Source organism: Canis aureus, chromosome 8, assembly GCF_053574225.1.
Source record: "Canis aureus isolate CA01 chromosome 8, VMU_Caureus_v.1.0, whole genome shotgun sequence".
Classification (NCBI taxonomy): Eukaryota; Metazoa; Chordata; class Mammalia; order Carnivora; family Canidae; genus Canis; species Canis aureus.
In genome coordinates, this window is record NC_135618.1 from 13,176,365 (window position 1) to 13,196,068 (window position 19,704).

Genomic DNA, 19,704 nt, shown 5'->3' on the forward strand with positions numbered 1-19,704 from the left:
AGCTCTCAATCCCTGTCTATTAGGTCTGGGACAGCTTTACTTTCCAACTAAAGGTTATTTGCTTTTTGGCCACTAACAGTGCAATGCCTGGAACTCTCTATATTTCTCTAGTGCAGTCCTTTATGTGAAGTAAACAAGAGTCTAGGGCACAATGGAATCTCACTTTTCGTCGTGGTTGCTATAGCACTCCTGACCTCAGCCTGGAATTTTCAGAGCACAGGGCTATTCCCAAACAAGTGTGGTTGAGTTATTTCATTTACTTGACACTTTTGACAGAAGAGAGAGTGTTTCATTCTTAAGGACTAATTTCTATACATGTTTGATATATACGGTGTAGCACTTAAACATAATTCTGAATGCTTTGGGTTTATCTTCACCCATGTTTCTTTGTTCTACACAATTTTGAAAGTAATTTTATCATTTAGTTTTTAAATTAGCTAATGGATGTTCATTACCTTTTTTAGAGTAGTGGACAATGGTTTGTTTACACTAAGCTCATTTTGTGCTGCTGTATAATTGAAGAGTTTTCTTTTCTGAAAGTAAGTTTCCCTGAAGGCATTATTGGAGAAAATGCATCTGCAGTATTTGCTTTTTGTAACTCCGTTTTTAATTTACTAACACAGAGAAATTTTATTCTCTTAGCACATCTCGAGTTTGGTTCCTTCCTTTGTCTCTGAATCAAATAGATATCATAATTACTAGAATGTTTAATGTCCCATATGAATTTCTTATGTGCCTTGCTCTCTGAGAATTCATATGCATGATTTAACCACAGGAAGAAGTAAACATTTCTTTGGATCTATAAGAAGTAAAACATCCAAACCTTGAAAAAAGAAACCTTCCTATCATCTGAACATGTTCAAGTAGAAAAGGTAAGCCAAAAACCGTCCACTGACCCACAAAAAGCAATGGTCATACCTTTCATCTTTGGGTAGGAAATTACTTTCCAAGCAATGATTCCAACACCTAAAATATAGCTGCCATCACATTAACACCAGATATACAGCACTCTGTGCTAAAAGCATAAAGTGTATACATCTTGCTCTTAGGTAGCTCTGAAAAGGAAACAAGGGAGCAGGGTCAACAAGAATCTCTCCTGTGGAAGAGAGAAGCTACTCAATGAGAGGCAATTAAGGATATTGCTAGGGTGGTCCTGTTATTTTGTCAAGGTGTGACATAAACCTCTTGGGAATCCAGTGGGAAGACTTTCTTCTGTATGAAGAAAACTATTTTGTGTAGCTTTTGACATGCCTTGAAGGAGGGGCAAGATGGGGAAGATAGAATAAGGAGAGCTAGCATCAAATATAACTCCTGGCTTTGTCATTTACAAGCTGTACAACCATTTGAACACTTGAAGAGCCACTTAAACACTTGATCCTTGGTTTTCTCAAATGTACAGTGGAGGATCATCATAACTTCTTTAGCCTACCCCCACAACGGTTTTATGGGAATAAATGAAGCGTATGGGGAAAAATTTTGTATATTGTAAAACTACATGCAGTTACCTTTATTGACTCTGTAGTGTGTGCTAGACATTCTTCCCAGTATTTCACATATAGCATATCATTAAATTTTCGTGACAACCTTTGAAGAAGGTATCAATGTTATTCTCATTTTACATTGAAGTAACTTGACCAAGGTGAGTGGAATCTAGCAGAGATGGGATTTGAATCCAAGCAACTGAGTACCAAAGACTATACTATACTTTAAAGCCATGTTACTCAAAGAATGGTCCATCAGCTGGGGCATGTCCATAACAAAATAAGTGCAGAAACTGAGCATAAGTATTTGAAAACTTTTGTAACTATTTGATATAGTCTCAACATCCAAGTATATGATTATTTTTATAGTAATTTGTGTTTATTGTATTTTTACACAATATTGGCTTGCAGCGAATGGGAAATAACAACTACCTTTTCATCACAGATAGTCTAAGAAACACTGCTCTAAGTCACTACACAATGCAGTTATAGTTGATTATTTTATTGGAATATTGTGGAAAATTTGTAAGATAGACTAGCTATGGAAATTGAAAAGTAAGTTTTATAAATTACTATACCTAATTTAAGCTAAGGAATGTGCTTATGAATACTATGGAAATAAACAATAATTCATGAAGCTAAAGCCAGCTCCTTGACATCAGTCTTCCTGGTCTAGGCAAGGCTCTCCTCTTTCTCCCTCTGTCTTCCATTCTGGACATTAGGTAGGGTATTACCAAAAAAGTAGTTTTTTTATAAAATAAATACCTTATCATACATGGACTATATGGAGAGTTATGTGGGAGATTGACCTGTAGGAGAAAAGGACTTGCATATGCCAAATATTCCCCAAATCAGAAAAAGAGAGAAAATTGAACAGCTGTGGTTGGAAATCCTATATTTGATCAATTATAGAACAAATGAAAAATATCTTAATTATGCTTAGAGGTTTTATAGCAGCACTTGGAATTATATTGAAATTGCATTTTCTCACGAGATTGTTTCAGGTTTGACTTGTTAAGGAAGGATAAGTGTTACTCTTTCATTGCAATCTTTATATCAATTAAGTTCATTTCACTTTGAATATTTGCCATTTTCTTTTTTTCTTTAATTTTTGTCACAAACTTTTCTCATGAAAATCCTTCTCAAAGAAATAACCTCTGATAAAGCAAGAAATTCCAAGAAATTACTTTAAATCTCTTCTTTGGGTTACATATTAAGCCCATTATTCAGGTCTTGGAGGCATGTATGTGAAAACCAGACTTATGTTTAAAAACTGAACTCAAGACATGTTTGATAAATAATATGAAATCTGATTTTCATAAGAAAAATAAAGGGATGTTGGGGCACCTGGGTGGCTCAGTTGGTTAAGCATCTACCTTCAGCTCAGGTCGTGATCCCGGAGTCCTGGTATTGAATCCCAGCTCAGTGAGGAGCTTCCTGCTCAGTGAGGAGCCTGCTTCTTCCTCTCCCTCTGCCCCTCCTCTCTCCTTCTCTCTTCTCTCTCTCTCTCTTTCTTACTCACTCACTCTTTCAAATAAATAATAAAATCTTTTAAAAAAAAAGAACAACAAAGGGATGTGTAAGCTTCTTGGATTAAAAATAAATATTAAAACTTGTGAAGTGAGTTACATTTGGACATTTTGATCAATAATAAATGTTTTCATGCAGGATATAGAAATTTAATGGAGACTGATTCTTTGAAATATCAAGGTTTATTTTTCCCTTTCTTTTAGAGATACATAGTTTTACTTAGCACAACAGTCAAGACAACAGTTTATAATATCAGAGATGATAAATTCTACTTCCAAGTGCTCTATTAACTCAATACATGACATTGAGAATTCCTCTAAAATCCTTGGTGCCTCAGTTTCCTTTCTTAACAGACACAGATATCTGAAGTAACTAATTCACTCCACATTTTCTTTAGGAAAAATAGAGAAGGGAAAGAGAGGAGTAGACTGTCTGAGATCAATGGAAATTGGTATCCAAGTACTGTGTATCAGTCAAATTCTGAGATGTATTAAATTTAAATGGGAGTAACTAACTAATATAGAATTATTGTAAAATATTTAACAGAGTTTGGCACATGGTAAGCTTTAAAAAACCTTAGCATTTGCTTTTGTTTTTATTACCACCATTACTATTATTGGAAGGAATATAGGAATATAGGAATCAGAGGAGCAGAGTCCCTATGACTATTGTGGGGAAGGCAGTTTATCCTAAGAATTAGACCTTACACAATAGTTTAAGATGCTGAAGGAATTAAGGTTTAGAAGGGGAGATGGAGGCTATGAAAGTGGATCATCAATTAGTCAGTCTAAGAACTGATCACATAATCCACAAAAGTTAGAATAGTCTGATGAAGTTAAAATAGAAGCAAATGAAAAGTACAGGATTCTTTAATCAAATTGGAATTTCAGAAAAACAGTAAAACAACAACAAATTTTTAAAGGATAAGTATGTACTTACAGTAGAGGATACAGTATCAAGATTAATTTTCCAATGCATTCAGGTATATTCTCTATTATGGGATATTAGATTATTACCAGTTTTTCACTACTATAATCAACTCTTGAAGTAAGGGGACATATTTAGGCAAAAAATTATTTGTTGTTTATCTGAACTGTATTTTATATGGCAACCCTAGACTATGAAGGGCAAGTTCTTTGTAAAGTCTATGAGAAGATATCTTTTCAGTCTAGGTCTTACCACTATAGGTCTACAGACCAGCATTTAGTGGTAGGCCTGGAGCTGCTCTTGGTCAACATGGTCATCAGTTGTGAAGGAGAGCTGGACATGGAATAGAGGAGAGTAAGAAAAAAACAGGATCCCATTTCTGCATTTGTCCATCAAGACATCTGACTAAAACAGTCTTTAAAGGATAATGACCGGTGCTTCATTTCCACTTTCCAAATCTCATGCAAATATCTCTTTTTGGCCAACTGTAACCCAGAGAAGGGAATTTAGAGAGTAGTATATCCTGGCTTAACCAAATTGACAAAGTGAAAACCACCCCTTTGATGATGGTGATGATGATGATGATGATGATGATGATGATGATGATGATGATGATATAGGTGTTTTCTCAAGGGAAGCTACTTCTTTGTAGCAGTTCTAGAAAACATAAAGAAGTTTTACTTTACCCAGCATATGGTAAACTAAATTAATGTGACAGAGTTCAAATTATGTGATATAATAAAATCGCATTATGTCAAAAGCCATAGGACAGGAGTCTCGAATGTTTTCATAGGCCTCTGAATCTTCTATCATCTAGTTTCTCAATTCAAGCCTTGACTTGGCAGTTTGGAGATTCTACTTCTGAAAGCAACCTTGAACCCTGCAATGAAATGTTATATGTCTGAAGATAAATTAACAAAATTAATTTTCCAACCCACTGTGGTAATCCTCTCATGTGGGATATTTGGATTATTACCGATATTTCACTGCTATAATTAACTTGAGTAAATATCCTTACAAAATAAATATACAGAAAAACAAATATTCCATTAGAGTAACTTTCTTAGTATAGAAATGCTAGGATAAAGGTAGCAATGTTTGCAAGACAAATGAGCAATGTTTAATGCAAAATATCTATTACAAAATTGTTCTCCTGTAAGATCTTACCAATTATACACACACCAGTTCAGCAATGTGAGAGTATAAAATTTCTGACATCCTCACCCACCGGGACTTTTCATTAAAAAATAGATTTACTATTTAAAAAGAAAAAAAATGTTTTAATTTTTATTTATCTGGTGATTTTGTACATACATGAAATATGTTCATATATCCTCCTGTGAGATATTTGTTATGTTATATACTGGTTTTCTATTGTAGCATTTATTTTCTTGTTAATCCACAATTACTTTCTCCCTGTTTTCATTCATTTGTGGCATTTGGTAGCATAACACTATCTTAAATAAGTATTCATAGTCAAATCTGTTAATTTATCTTTGTTTTTATCTTTGTTTTCATCTTGTAAATCCATGCATAGGAATGCCTCTCCCCTACTGAAAGTATTCTAAAGGCCATTTGTGTGTTTTCTACTTTTTAAGGATTTGCATTTTATATCCAAGTCTTTAGTTCATTTGACGTAAACCATAAAGAAAAAAATTATTTAACATTTTTCAAATAATATTTTAATTATCCTTTTTTAAACTAAAACTTCCTTATCTTGTTTTAAAGTGCCACCTTTATCATAAGATATGTTGTACATAATCATAGTTCTAGCACAGAGTTTGGTAGTATGGCCCCAGGAGACAGACCACAAGGTAATTGCAGTTACTTACAAGCTGTGTTACCTTAATTAATTTACTTAACATCCCAATGACTAAGTTTCCTTGTCTGTAAAATTGGAATAATGTTAGGATAAAATTGTCATGAGAATTACAAAGGTGAATTGATGCATGTAGAGCTCATAGAAGAGTTCCTGGTATATAGTAAACACTCAATAAATGTTGGTTGTCATTGTTGTGTGATGGGATATAAAATGAAATACTAACACAAATCCAGATGAGCATTTCTGGTTGTTAAAGACTGAACCTAAAAGTCAACTTGGAGATAGTCGCACATCTACCCTTTGTCTCATTGTGATGTGACCCCTCCACTTTGGTATGATGTTGTCACTTAGAGAACTTGTTATGTCTTCCATGGTTAGGGAGTGCCATAGACTAGAGTATTTGGAAGTGGGTTTTAGATGGAGTGTGACAGAAGAGCTAGGTCAGAATGAGAAACAAAGAGGGTTTGATACTTACCTTTTAATTAATTTATAGTTAAAAGATGGAAGGAAGAAAAGTGGAACTGTTGAAGAACATAGGAAACAAGAGTCCTTTGGGTTGAGCACCATTCTGAAATGAATTATGCCGCCTCCCCCCATTCATATGTTGGAGCCCTAATTCTCAATGTGACAGTAGAGATAGGGCCTTTAAAGAAGTAATTAAGGTTAAATGAAGTCAAAAGCAAAGGGACATAATCTGATAGGATTTATGTTTTTATAAGAAGGGAATCCACTGATACATTATATTAATATGGATACAAATGGTATTTTTTTTTCAAGATTTTATTGATTTATTTGGAAGAGAGAGAGAGTGCATAGGCGCAAGCATGAGCAGGGGTAGGGGCAGAGGGAGAAGGTGAAGCAGAATCTCTGCTGAGCAGGGAGCCCAATGAGGGGCTCATCCCAGGACCCTGAGATTAGGGCCTGAGCTGCACGTCAGCACCTGGGTGGCTCAGGGAACAAATACTATCTTTAATAAACGGTATTGGAATAAATGAATATCCCAATAGAAAAAAAAAAGAGCCTTGGCCCTTATCTCAAACCATACACAAAAATTAACTCAGAATGGATCATAGACCTAAAAATTAGATCAAAAAGTCGGTTAAAGAGTTATACCTAACAATTTAGTGATATTTTAAATCTGTTAGTGTATATTGCTTATTTTCCCTCTCTCTATATTTTTCTTTTGAAAACTTCATTAATATGTACCTACCTGATGAACATTTTTAAGTTAATTGGATTTTTCAATATTCTTAAATCTCAGATTTATAAATCAATTCTATGTTTTTCCTTTTGTATTAATAAAATTCTGCTTTTATCAATTCATTATCATAGTTCGAGAAAATGATACCTATATGCTTTTGAGAATTGGATATAAGCCTCTTAGAGAAATATTAGAATTTAATAAAGTGATGGAATGGAAAGTTAATATATAAAAATCCCTAGATTGCCTATGTTCAAATAATACCAGTCAGAAAATAAAATATGAGAAAAAGTATATTATTTCAAAAAACAAGGAAACATGGTAAGATACTTAGATATAAATTTTATAATTATGGTATTAGACCAGATTTTAAAATCTTTTAAAAATCTATGAAAACTCAGTAAAGAGAATTTAAATAACTGAAAAGATATATGCTTTTGGATTGGAAGATATAATCCCTGGTTATGTCACTTCTCACTAAACTAATCTATATATTCAACACAAACCTAATTAACAAACGAGGAATTGTTTGCATGCTTCTTTCTTTGTAGTTTTTAGTTTGGGATTTGATTTTGCCTGCCATATGAAACTAAACAAAATATATTAAGTTCATCTTGTAAAATAAATATGTGAGGATAGCTAGGACATCTTTTAACAATGAAGAAAATTAGAAAATTCTAATAATAGAGACGGATAGATATACAGTTTTAAAATATATTTGAAATATAAAGTTTTGAAACTTGAGCACTAGTGATGAATAAATGTTTATAATAACACCACAGGTAAGTTAAGCCAAACAATGAAACTGAATAGAAGGAAAATAAATAGATTCAAACATGATTGACTTACCTTTAAGGTAATGATGGTATTTCAAATTAGTGGCGAAGGCAGGGTTAATTCTATAAATCATCTGAGATAAAAGTAAAGCTGGATCCTAACCTCATTCCTCAAAACAAAATAAATTTTGATGGAGCAAAGACTTAATCTAAGCATAAAAGGCCTAGAAAGAAAGCACTGTTTATTTATTCGTAATATTGAAATAAGAAAGGCCTTTTTAAATTGGACATAAAATCTAGGAACCTCAAAGAAAAAAGAATATAGATACATCAACTACATACAAATAAAACATATGTTTAAGAAATTACCCTAAATGAAGTCAAAAGACTAACAGCAGACTGGAAAACAGTTTTTCAAAACACATAACAAACACAAAGTAAATTTTCAAATTCTCAAAATATATGTATGAAATCTCAAAGAGGAATCAAGAGCTACAAATAGGCAGGGTACAGAAAAACAATTACAAATGTACAAAAATATATGACGCAATATTGAGCCTCACTCATAATAATATAAAATAATTAATTCATTCAGCAAAAGTTATTGAGCACCTCTTCTATATGTTGGGAAAACAGCCATTAACAAAATAAACACAAATCTCAGCCCTAATGGAGCTTATATTTCAATGAGCTAACTATAGACAATAAAAAAAATGAGTAGACGAAATAAATGATTTGAACATAGTTTATTTGATGAGGATTGAGTGCTGTGAAGAAAATAAAGCAGAGAAAAGAGAATGTGATCTCTAAGAGAAAAGGAGGAAGATTGCAATTTTAAACATGGCACCCAGAGATGGCCTCCAATAAAGATAACAATGTAGTACTAAATTTTGCAATTTCACATCCAACAGAAATACCTGTGTGCAGCAAAAATATGTATGTGAATGTTTATAGAATCATTATTTGTAATAGTAAATAGCTTGAAACACCTCTATCGAGTATATCAACACTAGAATAAAGAGGAACTTTAGGGGCGCCTGGGTGGCTCAGCAGTTGAGCGCCTGCCTTTGGCTCAGGTCCTGATTCCGAGATCCGGGATTGAGTCCCACATCACGTTCCCTGCAAGGAGCCTGCTTCTCCCTCTGCCTATGTCTTTGCCTCTCATTCTCAGTCTGTGTCTCTCATCAATAAATAAATAAATAAATAAATAAATAAATAAATCTTAAAAAAAGAATTTTAGTATGTTCACATGATACAATTATATACAACAATGAACCTGAATCTACTACAATTATAATAAAACAAGTTGGAACCTCAACATAATGGTAAGAGAAAAAAAGTATATGAGAGCTTCCATTATGTCGTTCCATTTATACCAAGTTTGAAACTAGGCAAAACTGATACAGGTTTAGAGGTTAAGATGGTGATTACCTTTGGGGAGGAGAGTGCATAAGGATATCTTTAAGGGACTGGGAATGTTCCATTTCTTAGCCTGAATCGTGAACACAAATGTCTTCTCATGGGGTAATTCATTGGGGTGTTCAATGATAATTTATACACTTTTTTAAATGTATATTTCAATTTCAGGAAAGTAAATTTTCCCTTTCTGCATACCCAGGTTGCTTTCATTATTCTTGAGGTTTTAAAATTGAGCCAGGATATATCTAGACATTTTAATCTTTTCATTAACTTTTCCTACTGCTCAGTGAGCATTTTGATCTCTACACATGGGCCTTTCTCAGACCAAAAGCTTCTTCAGTGTTTTTCCTCTCATCTTTATTAAGAAATATTGCATGTTTCATCTCCTGTCTCTGGTGTTCAGTAGCTACTGTATTCATTCTTATTATCTTTAGGGGTTATTTAAAATATTTCTACTTTACTTTGGGAGTAATTATCATTTGTCATTCAAATAAGTCATTTGATTTGCTGAATTTACAATTAATTTCTGAATTTCTACTGATGATTTTCATTTTGGATTTGCTTTTTCATTCCCTAATATGATATTAAGTAATTAAGGCTATTCACACATAGTAAGTCTTCCATTTTTGGTTACAGGGACTGTATTTTTTTTTTTCCCTAATCAGATTGTCATGACCATATCATTTGGTTAGACCCATGAAATGTGAGTGGAAGGCAAGCATAGATCTTACTACTTAACATGGGTTTAAGAGCCATGGGATATTTGTCATGTTCACTTTAAAATCCCTGTGCCTCTGTGATCAGCAATACTATAGGGTCCTAAAATGAAGACAACTTGGAATAGAGCCCATTTTCAACCTATGTTAAATCTGTGGAATAAACAAAAAATCAAATCATCCTGCTTTAGATCACTGAGATTTTAGACTGTTACTGCAGCAAAACCCTGCCTATCCTGACTAGCTTACCATATAACCATTCCTAATCTTTTCCTAACATTTCAGTAAGTTGTACAACTTAATTCTGTTGATTATCATAATTATTCTTAAATTGTGATCTGTTTCTTCATAATAACTGCTATTAGCTATTTTCTTATATCGTGAATCTCTTCACTGGTTCCCTATGATATTTATCTAAGATACATATATCTCTAAATAGAGCACATCTTGTCCCCCCTCACTATATGCCTGGCTATACTTAGAATTTTCAAACATGCTAACAAAACCAATAGATCTAAATTCAATTAATAATTAAGTTATACAACAACCTGAGAGGAGACAGTCCAAGTTGAAGACAGTCCCAGAGGAGGAACATTTTCTATTCTCATTTCCTCCTGTGTTTAGTAAAGCTACTTCACCGACAGTCAATTTTTGGTATCCAGTTTCTTTGGCTGGAGTGGGTTCACACTGTGTCCGTGGCCAGTTGCCTACCTGTCACCCACCACATAAGAGAGAAGCCCATGTTACTCCAATATTAAGCCCTTGCTTCTCTGCTGAGATTTATGCTTTGTAAGCCTCCCAGGCCAAACTTGAAGCCTTTTGTTATTGCTGCTTTTATTTTTGTCATATTTTAAAGATATGTGTGAACAAATCAAATAATAATGTTAGCTTATCATAATTTCTATACCTCCCCATCCGATACCTGTTCAAACTCATAGTCCTACTCCCCAGGAGCAACCTGTTTTACTTTCTGTTACCTTCAAAACACTAAATAACATACATATATCTCTGCCTCAGTTTAAATATTCCAAATAAATATTGATTTTCCTAAATTAAAAATAGTTTTCCTTAGTAACCTTTTAATCCCTCTTCCCCTTCTCAGCACTTGATAGTAGCATTTGTGTGTGTGTGTGTGTGTTGTGTGTGTGTGTTGTGTTGTGTGTGTGTGTGATTCTTCTATTGGCTATTATATTTTATTTCATATTTTAAATATTAGTGCACCTCTATTCCCTTTCATAATTCCTCTGTCCTTCCACTTCCCATTGACTGTGTGCTATTATTTTACATGTATACTGGAATTTTGTTAGTATTTACATTCCAAGTTCTGCATTTACAACTAAGTTTTACAGAGTTTATCCATGGGCTGACTAAAGCTGAAAACCATTAAGACATTATTATATTATTATGAATAAGCACTAGGATTACATTCTTTTTTCCTATGTAAACAATACCATAACTCCTGAGCCACTTAGATGAGAATATTAAGAGCATCAAGACAAAGATGAATTGTCTTACATTCCAACAATTGCTTGAAATCAATTGTTTATATACAATTTAATTTTTCTCTTGAATTCTGTATTGTTTTTCCTTTTATCTTGAATAACACGCTTTATCTCATCTCAAATTTGTTCCATCCCCTTCATGACACAATTCCTTTTAAGACTTTTACATTAAGAGACCACTGTCACAGAGCCCACCATTCTTCTACTCCATTCTAAAAGAGCCTCTCTTAGACCTAATAAACCATTATCATCCCGAGGTGTTTTTTTTTTTCTTTATAACTGTCTGTTTCGTTGTTAGTATGTCTTTTTTCTTTCTTAATCTACTCGCTCATTTATCTAGAGTACAAATTCAGCTAACTTTACAGAATGAGATTTGGGAGGCGTGGCTGCTCATTAGATGGTGTGGGACCTAGTGACCTCAATATCTACCCTACCTTCTTTACTTAAGAGCAGAGTCCCAATTTATTTTTTTAGACTTAAAAGTGCACAAATAAAAGATTCCAGCTTGCAGCTAGGTAATTCTAATAATTTAAGAGGGCATTGGGTGCAACTTCAGGGAACACCCTTTCAATGGTTGAAATAGCTGGTAAGCACTCAGCAGACACACATGCACCTACTTCTAACCGGAATGCAGAAGTGACAGGAGGAACTCCAGCAGTCATTTGAAACATGAGGCAGTCTTGAGAATGGAAGCCATGCACCAAGAACAGCACAACAAAAGAGGGGAATCTGTGTCCTTGTTGACATCATAGAACTGCTATACTAGCCGTGTTACAATATATTGTACATACAAATATGGATACTGACTACAAATACATTTGACAAGGAAGACAGAAAAACATATGCCACTTGAGCAACTGCTATTTCTGATCTCAGTTGCTAGCTACTGAATACAATTATATGTTGAAAATCATGGTAAGGTTTTTAGGCTCTTACACGTCTATAAATATCTTAGTTTTGTCATACCTGGTTATGGCTTTCTGTGACCTTAGAGTTCAAGGTTGAAACTTATTTTCCTTCGGTGTTGTAGGCATTGCAGACATCTTTTTTCTTTTTGAAAAATTTTAGAATGCTTTAGTTTTTCTTAATACTCTAAGACTTTACAAGAATGTGTCTGGATGCGGGCTTCTTTGATCTTTCATTCTTTTATTTTTGTGTATAGAAGTGCACCATCTTGCCCCAGATTTAAGGTATTTTCTTTGTTTGTTTGTTTTTCAGATTCCGTTTTTAAATGGAGATGATTCATGGTGGTAAAGTAGAATACAAGGGTATATTCCCTTTGTGTTTCCCTTAGCTCCAGCCCTCTCTTTTCGCCAATAAACTTTTCATTCTATGTAATAAAAACCCAACAAAAAGTTATTGACTTACTTAATTGAAATATCTCAGTCAAAATTCAGACATGGCTCTATTCCAGGCTTAGATGTTGCCAGTCCTCATCTCTCCATCTGTTAGATCAATTTTCTTCTTTGGCGTTTCTCTTATGGTGTTATGGTGGCGTCCAGCAGCTCCAGGCTTATGTTGACCCACCATTAAGTCTAGAAGAAGAGAGCTTCTCAGAATTTAGTCATATCTGTTTGGTCTATTTATCATTTCTCTTAAAATCATTGATACACTTTGCAGTACACAGGCTTTGGATGTGAACCTATCTCTGAACCAATCATAGCAGCCAAGAGGATACAGTGCTCTGATGGCCACTCTAGAACCAAGAGCTGAGTGGCAGAGATTGCTAGTTTCACTGAAAATCTATTCTCCTTTTTTTACCTTACAAAGACAACCCTTGGATTTTAGTTGGCCTCGTGGCTTAATTTTCCAGCCTCTATTGCAGCTAGATGTGTGCTTGTGGCTGCATTCTGATCAACAGCAGGTAAGAAGCGACACATGCCTCTTCAGAAAAGTGAATTTAATGGGACAGGACAGTAGATCAACAGAAATGGTGGAGCTTAGATCTGTAACATCATAAGATACATTGCCTGTCCTGGTCTTTCTGCGGTCTTCATTTGCATGAAAAAATACATTTCAGCCTTGTTTTAACTGTTATCTTGGGTTTTCCATCATTCACAGCTAAATCAAGTCTTTTTTTTTTTAAGATTTTATTTATTCATGAGAGAGAGAGAGAGAGAGGCAGAGACATAGGCAGAGGGAGAAGCAGACTCTGTCTGGGGATCCTGATGCAGGACTCATTCCTAGGACCCCGGGATCACGACCTGAACAGAAGGCAGACACTTTACCACTGAGCCACCCAGGTGACCCAAATCCAGTCTTTTTAAATACAGATATTACCAGCACCACCCCAACCACATGAACTAACAATGGAGATAAGTGGTTCACTGAAAAAAAAAAAAATGGTAGAACTGCTAAATTCGTTCTAAAAGTATAGGAAATTATCTCTGGTCAAGTAAATACAAAAGATGAATATGCAAGGAATATAGACAGGAGTCCTAAGTTAGGAGGGATTCCTTACTTAACTAGTGGTGAAGTGATTGCTTTGTAGTAGGATGCTCCGCATTCAGCTGTCCCTATCTGCATACACTTAGATGTTCCGGAAGGTTCTGCCATGAGGAAGGCAACCATCTCTAGTTTCTCGTGTAGATGCCAGCTCCTCTCCACTTCAATACTATTTGTCATTATAAATTGAATTTCAGCCCATAACCTCACCCTCACCTGGAAGTCTACAAAACATTTTCCTATAAACTTTTATAAAGCAATTCAATTAATAAAACCAATTGTACTGTTTAAAATAAAAGCCTTTAGAAGCTGGTCAGCTATTTTGATAAATATAATATTTGAAGGAACTTCTTTCCTTTTTAGTTTCTTTAATGTATAATTAATTTTCTTAAAAGTGTTCAGATTTGGGGAAAAAGAAGCTACATTTTTTAATGTGTCATTTAGAAAACTATAATAAAATTTTTTCACTAGTTTCACATTTATCTTTTTCAAATGATATGTGTTTGCCTTATTATGATAAATTAAACTTTATATATATATAAATATGCTTTATAAGGACGTTTTATACACATACACACACACACACACATGCATATGGACTTTATAAGGACAAACCTGTAAATACATCAGCACTGACAATTTAAAAAGCAAAGATTTATAACCAGCTCTTATTCACCATCTGTGTGACCATGTAAGAGTTATTAGAGGATCCAAGATACTTCACGTCCATGTCACCTTTTGTCATAGCCAGAATCAAACTCCTCCAGCCATCTGTCCTCTTCTGTTAGCATAACACCCATACTACTCTGAGCTTCCTCTCTTCGAACCTCCAATCTTAGCTCTCTCCTCTCTTGGTATGCTGTTCTGTCGAGATCCCTATTTTTTTTTTTAAGATTTTATTTATTTATTCATGAGAGACACAGAGAGAGGCAGAGACACAGGCAGAGGGAGAAGCAGGCTCCATGCAAGGAGTCTGACATGGGACTTGATCCCGGGATTCCAGGATCACGCCCTGGGCCGAGGCGGCACTAAACCGCAGAGCCACCTGGGCTGCCTTCAAGATCCCTATGCAGATAAATTCTCTCATATTCTCAGTTTTCACAAATGTTTCCTTCACCTTCTCACCTTGACCCTATTTCACTCCTCCCAGAACTAGGCTATCTTTCCCTATGACACACACATCTCCTTTATCCTACATTTGTTCTTTGGGCTCATGATCAGATCGCTGATTCTTTTCTCATCATTCAGTTACTCTATTCTCTTCTTTGTCCTTTTAGCTTAACACCCATGGCCCATTACCCTGCTCAATACACAAATATCTAATCAACACACACATATCCTCTAATGTTTCATTAAACTACCCTGGAGCACACCTTCTTTCAGCACATCACTTTCTCTGATCTATTCTCCTTAATATTGTCCAGAGGTTACTTTCTAGGGCGCAAATATGTGTATGTCCCTCCTGTCTTCATATTTTCCCAGGATTCTGCATGGCTTTTAAGTTAAAGTCCAAATAGCAAAAGCAGGCCTCAACTGGCCTTCCCCCTGCTTTCCTTTCCATGCATCCCTCACTGTTTCCCCCATCAGATTCCATGTCTGATTTTGCCACATAAGCAACTAATCTCACCTCCCTGAACCTGTCTTGTTCTCTTCAATTTCAGGCCATTGTTCATGGATCTCTGCCTAGAATATCAATACACTTCTGTCTTGTCCAAACTTCAGCTTAGGACTCATTCCTTCTACCATTTCTGTCACTTCCCTCTTCCTCTCACCCTCTAGTCTGGAATAAAATCCTTTCCATACATAGCACCTTATTCACTCTTTTTCTAACACCAGTGACACCTGATTAAATTGTTTATTAGAGTCAGTCCTCCCCACCTCCTATTAAACAGTAAGTTCCTTGATGGCAAAAACTGCACTTATTCATGTGTTTTTTCCTCCTGTTTGTATAGTGCTCAATAAATATACAAGGAGCGAATTAATCCCATCTCTTCAGCTTTTGTTCTCTGCATGGTCCGATTCTCCCAGATGAAACAGTCAATGTTTTGGATTAGTTTCTTGCATTTTACTGTCACTTTCCAAATAAGTCTGGGTCATGGAAGATTTACTTAATGCAGGAAATGAATAGAATAAATGTGTACATAGATTGCATGCCATGGTAATTAAATCATTAGTGCTGAACACTAGTATTTAGACTAGAGCACGTTAACATATGTTTTTATTTGTCAGAAGCAATAAGTAAAGATGAAACCTAGTAATTATAGACTGTGAATAAAAAGGCATTTTCCGGGTGGTCTTGAATAAATCTTGAAGAAAAGAAAGCAAAAGGCAAATATTCACCAGTGTTTCTCCTGACTTCTTTATTAAATGTAACAGTGACCTTCTGATATTCTGTGCTGCTTTTAAAAATTGAACAGATAGTATTTTTGTATGTCTAATAACATTGTCTCAGATATTCATCAGCAGTTTTGTTCACTTTTGTTGACTCCCTCTTCCATGTTCTCATGCTTCTCTGCCTTCCAATTACCTGTTCCCCACTTGGATGGTCTCAGCCAACCCCTCTCAGCCTCTCTTTCCCATTCATCTCCTATAAGCCATTGACCTCCTGTCATCCCCCTTTGCCTTTCCTCCATCAAATGATACTAGATTCATGTGGTGAGACATTTGTGTGGAAATATAAAACATAGTTACTTTCATTTTTTAAAAATTGTAAATTGTGAACCTGTTTGTTACAAAAATACCAATATTTCTAGTGATATTTTAGTATTGCATGAAAAAAAAAAAAAACAAAATATTTAGTGTTGTCATTTCTTCTCTGGTATTAAAATCAACAACCCCATCCACAGGACAGGCATTGTTATGGCTATGGAGGTATAGTCTATTGTGGATTGAGTAGCCACGCATTCTTTTCTAGAACAGCCAGAAATAAGCATCCCTCCACATGCATATAGACCAAGCAGATATCTAGTTACTGATGCAGTTGACTGGATATTTGATATTGAGATATATGCTTTATTAGTGACTGAAATATTCTCGCCCTTGTTTAGGACATCACTAGGTAATTAAAAAATTAGCATTTCTTATTTTTAAAATAAAGGGAATTTGTTTGATATTTCAGCTCCTTGTGAACTGTGCCCTGAACAGACAGTAGAGGAGCTTCCTCATCTGGGGCATTGAAATGCACCAGTAAGAGACTCTCGGACTATACATATTACTAGAACAGTATTCCCAGTTACATGAATGGGAGAATTTAGGGTGCAATAATCTAAACCTAATCTCATTTTAACCATCCTAAACCTAATCCCTCTGAGTAAATGAGAGAATTTTTCCCTTTCTAAACTTCTAAAATATAGTTTCTTCTTTATAGCTGGAAAGGCTATGACTCTGTTTGACTGCATATTACCACTTGGCTTTGAGAATGACCAAAGCTCAGGGTGTAGAGAAAGTGGGGTGTACACTGCATCCACTCATTGCATAGACACAGTTTTCTCCTAGCCTACTCGGTGATTTAACAATTTCTGGCTCAATACATTATAAATCACACATGACATCTCTTCTAAGACTGCAGCATCAGGGTGTGAGTTTGGGCCTCTGAGGAGAGTTGTAAGAAGAGCAAAAAGTTGTGAGCTGTGGACCTGAACAGCTGCTTGGTGGTGGCAACGGCAGCTGTTACCAAGAAATGCTTTTCCCCCCAATGTGCTTCTCTTGCTCTCCTGTCCCCTTTCTTGTCAATAGCCAGTCAACATTTATTGATTGTGCAGAGGCTAAGGGCTAATTCTTCTGGGGAGGCTTATCCATCTGCCCCTTTTCTTTTGGCTTACATTGTCTCTCCAGGGTTTTATTTTGTTTTTATAAACATCTTTCTATCTGCCTTCTCCTTCTCGCCATATGGCAATTCTGATATATATCTTTTTGTTGGAGGAGGAATGTGAGACAACAGGAGAGAAGAGGTCCCTAATGGAAAAAAAAAAAAAAAAGATTTAGAACACTTATCAGAGGAGTGTATAGTTTAATAAATGCTGCTTTCTTCAGCATGATTTTAATCACATTACGATTAAACATTTTCCCCTCAAAACAAGGAAGACTGGTTTCCATAAATACAAATATTGTCTACAACCAGTGTCTCCAATTCTCTCTTACCTGTCAACGTGAAGCAATTCAATCAGGCATCCTCCCACAATAATAAAATTGTTCTTGCCTAAGTCACAAAAGACCTCCACATCTCAAATCTACAGAGTATTTTTCAATCCTCATCTTACTAGATTTCTCAGTAGCATTCAAGTCATTCAGGAGCATTCAGTCCTTCATGAAATACCACATGGCTCCCATGACTTCAGCCTCCTAGATTCCACTCCCCCACCCACTCTGTGACCAGCCTTTCTCATTCTCCTTCCACAGCATTATTGCCTCTAGCTCCATGTCCCAGAGTATTCCTGGCACTGAACTCTTCTCTAGCAACACCTGTCTCTGAGCTCATCCAGCATCACAGGTTTAAATACCATCTATTTGCTTCCAATTCCCCAAATTCTACCTTTAGATAAGATTCTTGTTTTTGAGCACCAGATTTTTCTATCAGACTGTTTTCTTGACAGCTCTATGAGGTTTTAAATTGAATAAAACCAAACTCAAACAATCCCAACACCATTTTACTCACTCAACTTTCTCATTTGGGGGGAACTATCAAAAACATGGGAGTCCTTGATTTATTTTCCTTCAATCCCTATATGAAAGCCTCATTAGTAAGTCACTATTGCCTCCTATTTGCATCACATATTCACATTTTCTCCCCCACTGTTTGTTATCACGACTCTAGTGTAAACACTGTTTTCTCTGGATTAGAATATGACAATAGTTTCCTAAGTTGTCTCTGCCATTCTTACCCTCTCCATTTTGTTATTTAGGAAACATCTATAATGAGCTTTTACATTTTAAACCCTCAGGATGTCACTTATCTGGCTTATAATCCTTCAGGTCTCCTATTCCACGTGTAATAAAATCCACTGTTCTTCACTCACCTGCAAGTTCCTGAGGGATTCAGCCCTCCTGACTTCCTCATTTTTGTCTTGTGGCCAGCTCCAGCAGACTCCCTCGCCATTCTTCATACATGCTATCCCCTCCACCTGGAAGGTTCTTCCCTCAACTCCTCACATTCAGTCTTCTTCTCATCCTCCATCTGCCATCTTACATGCCAATTTCCCAGAGGGGCAGTTCTTGATAATCCTGTCTCCATCAGTTTCTCACCAACTGTCTTCTAGTCTCTATCATTTGATCCTATTATTTTCCTTCATAGAACTCATCACTGTGTGTGTGTGTGTGTGTGTGTGTGTATGTGTGTGTGTTCTCTCTTGTTTAAGGCTTGGCTAGCTGCTAAAATACACTCAACCTTGCAATGGAAGTTTTTGTTTGTTTGTTTTGTGACAAGAAGAAAAAAATGTAGGTTGGAGTACATTCATTAATTTATTCCTCATCATCATCTGCCATCAGTTAATTGTAAGACATTACATCAATAATATTAGTTATAATTTTAATAACAATGATAGAAACACCAACAGTAATAGCAAACATTTATATAGGTCGTATACGTGCTAAGCACTATTGTAAGCACTCTTAGCATTATTGCCTCCTTCAATCTGAATATAAAGTAGGTATTAGCCTCCCAATACTGCTGACAAGGAAATCAAGGCACACCAAGTAAGTGACTTGTTGCTGGCCATCATGCCTTTAAGTCGAAGAGCCTGTTTTTAATTTGACAGTTGAGATCTAGAACCTGGGGCTCTTAAGTACTACCCAAAACTGCAAGTTATTGTAGGACTGTAAACCGAAGGAAATAATGAAAAATTGATTTTGTTTTTCATGGCACTTAAAGTTTGTTGTGTTCTCTTTAA

The 19,704-nt window shown here is 35.5% G+C and overlaps 1 long non-coding RNA gene across 2 annotated transcripts in view; it reads left to right on the top strand.

Moving 5' to 3' along the window:
• Positions 1–227: 227 nt before the first annotated feature.
• The window catches only part of LOC144318023 (uncharacterized), an 83,300-nt gene continuing 63,823 nt past the window's right edge, over positions 228–19,704 (top strand). For both annotated transcript variants that reach the window (XR_013383887.1, XR_013383888.1), the window contains exons 1-2: positions 228–539; positions 776–872. This is a non-coding gene — a long non-coding RNA (uncharacterized LOC144318023). The remainder of the gene's footprint in view (positions 540–775; positions 873–19,704) is intronic.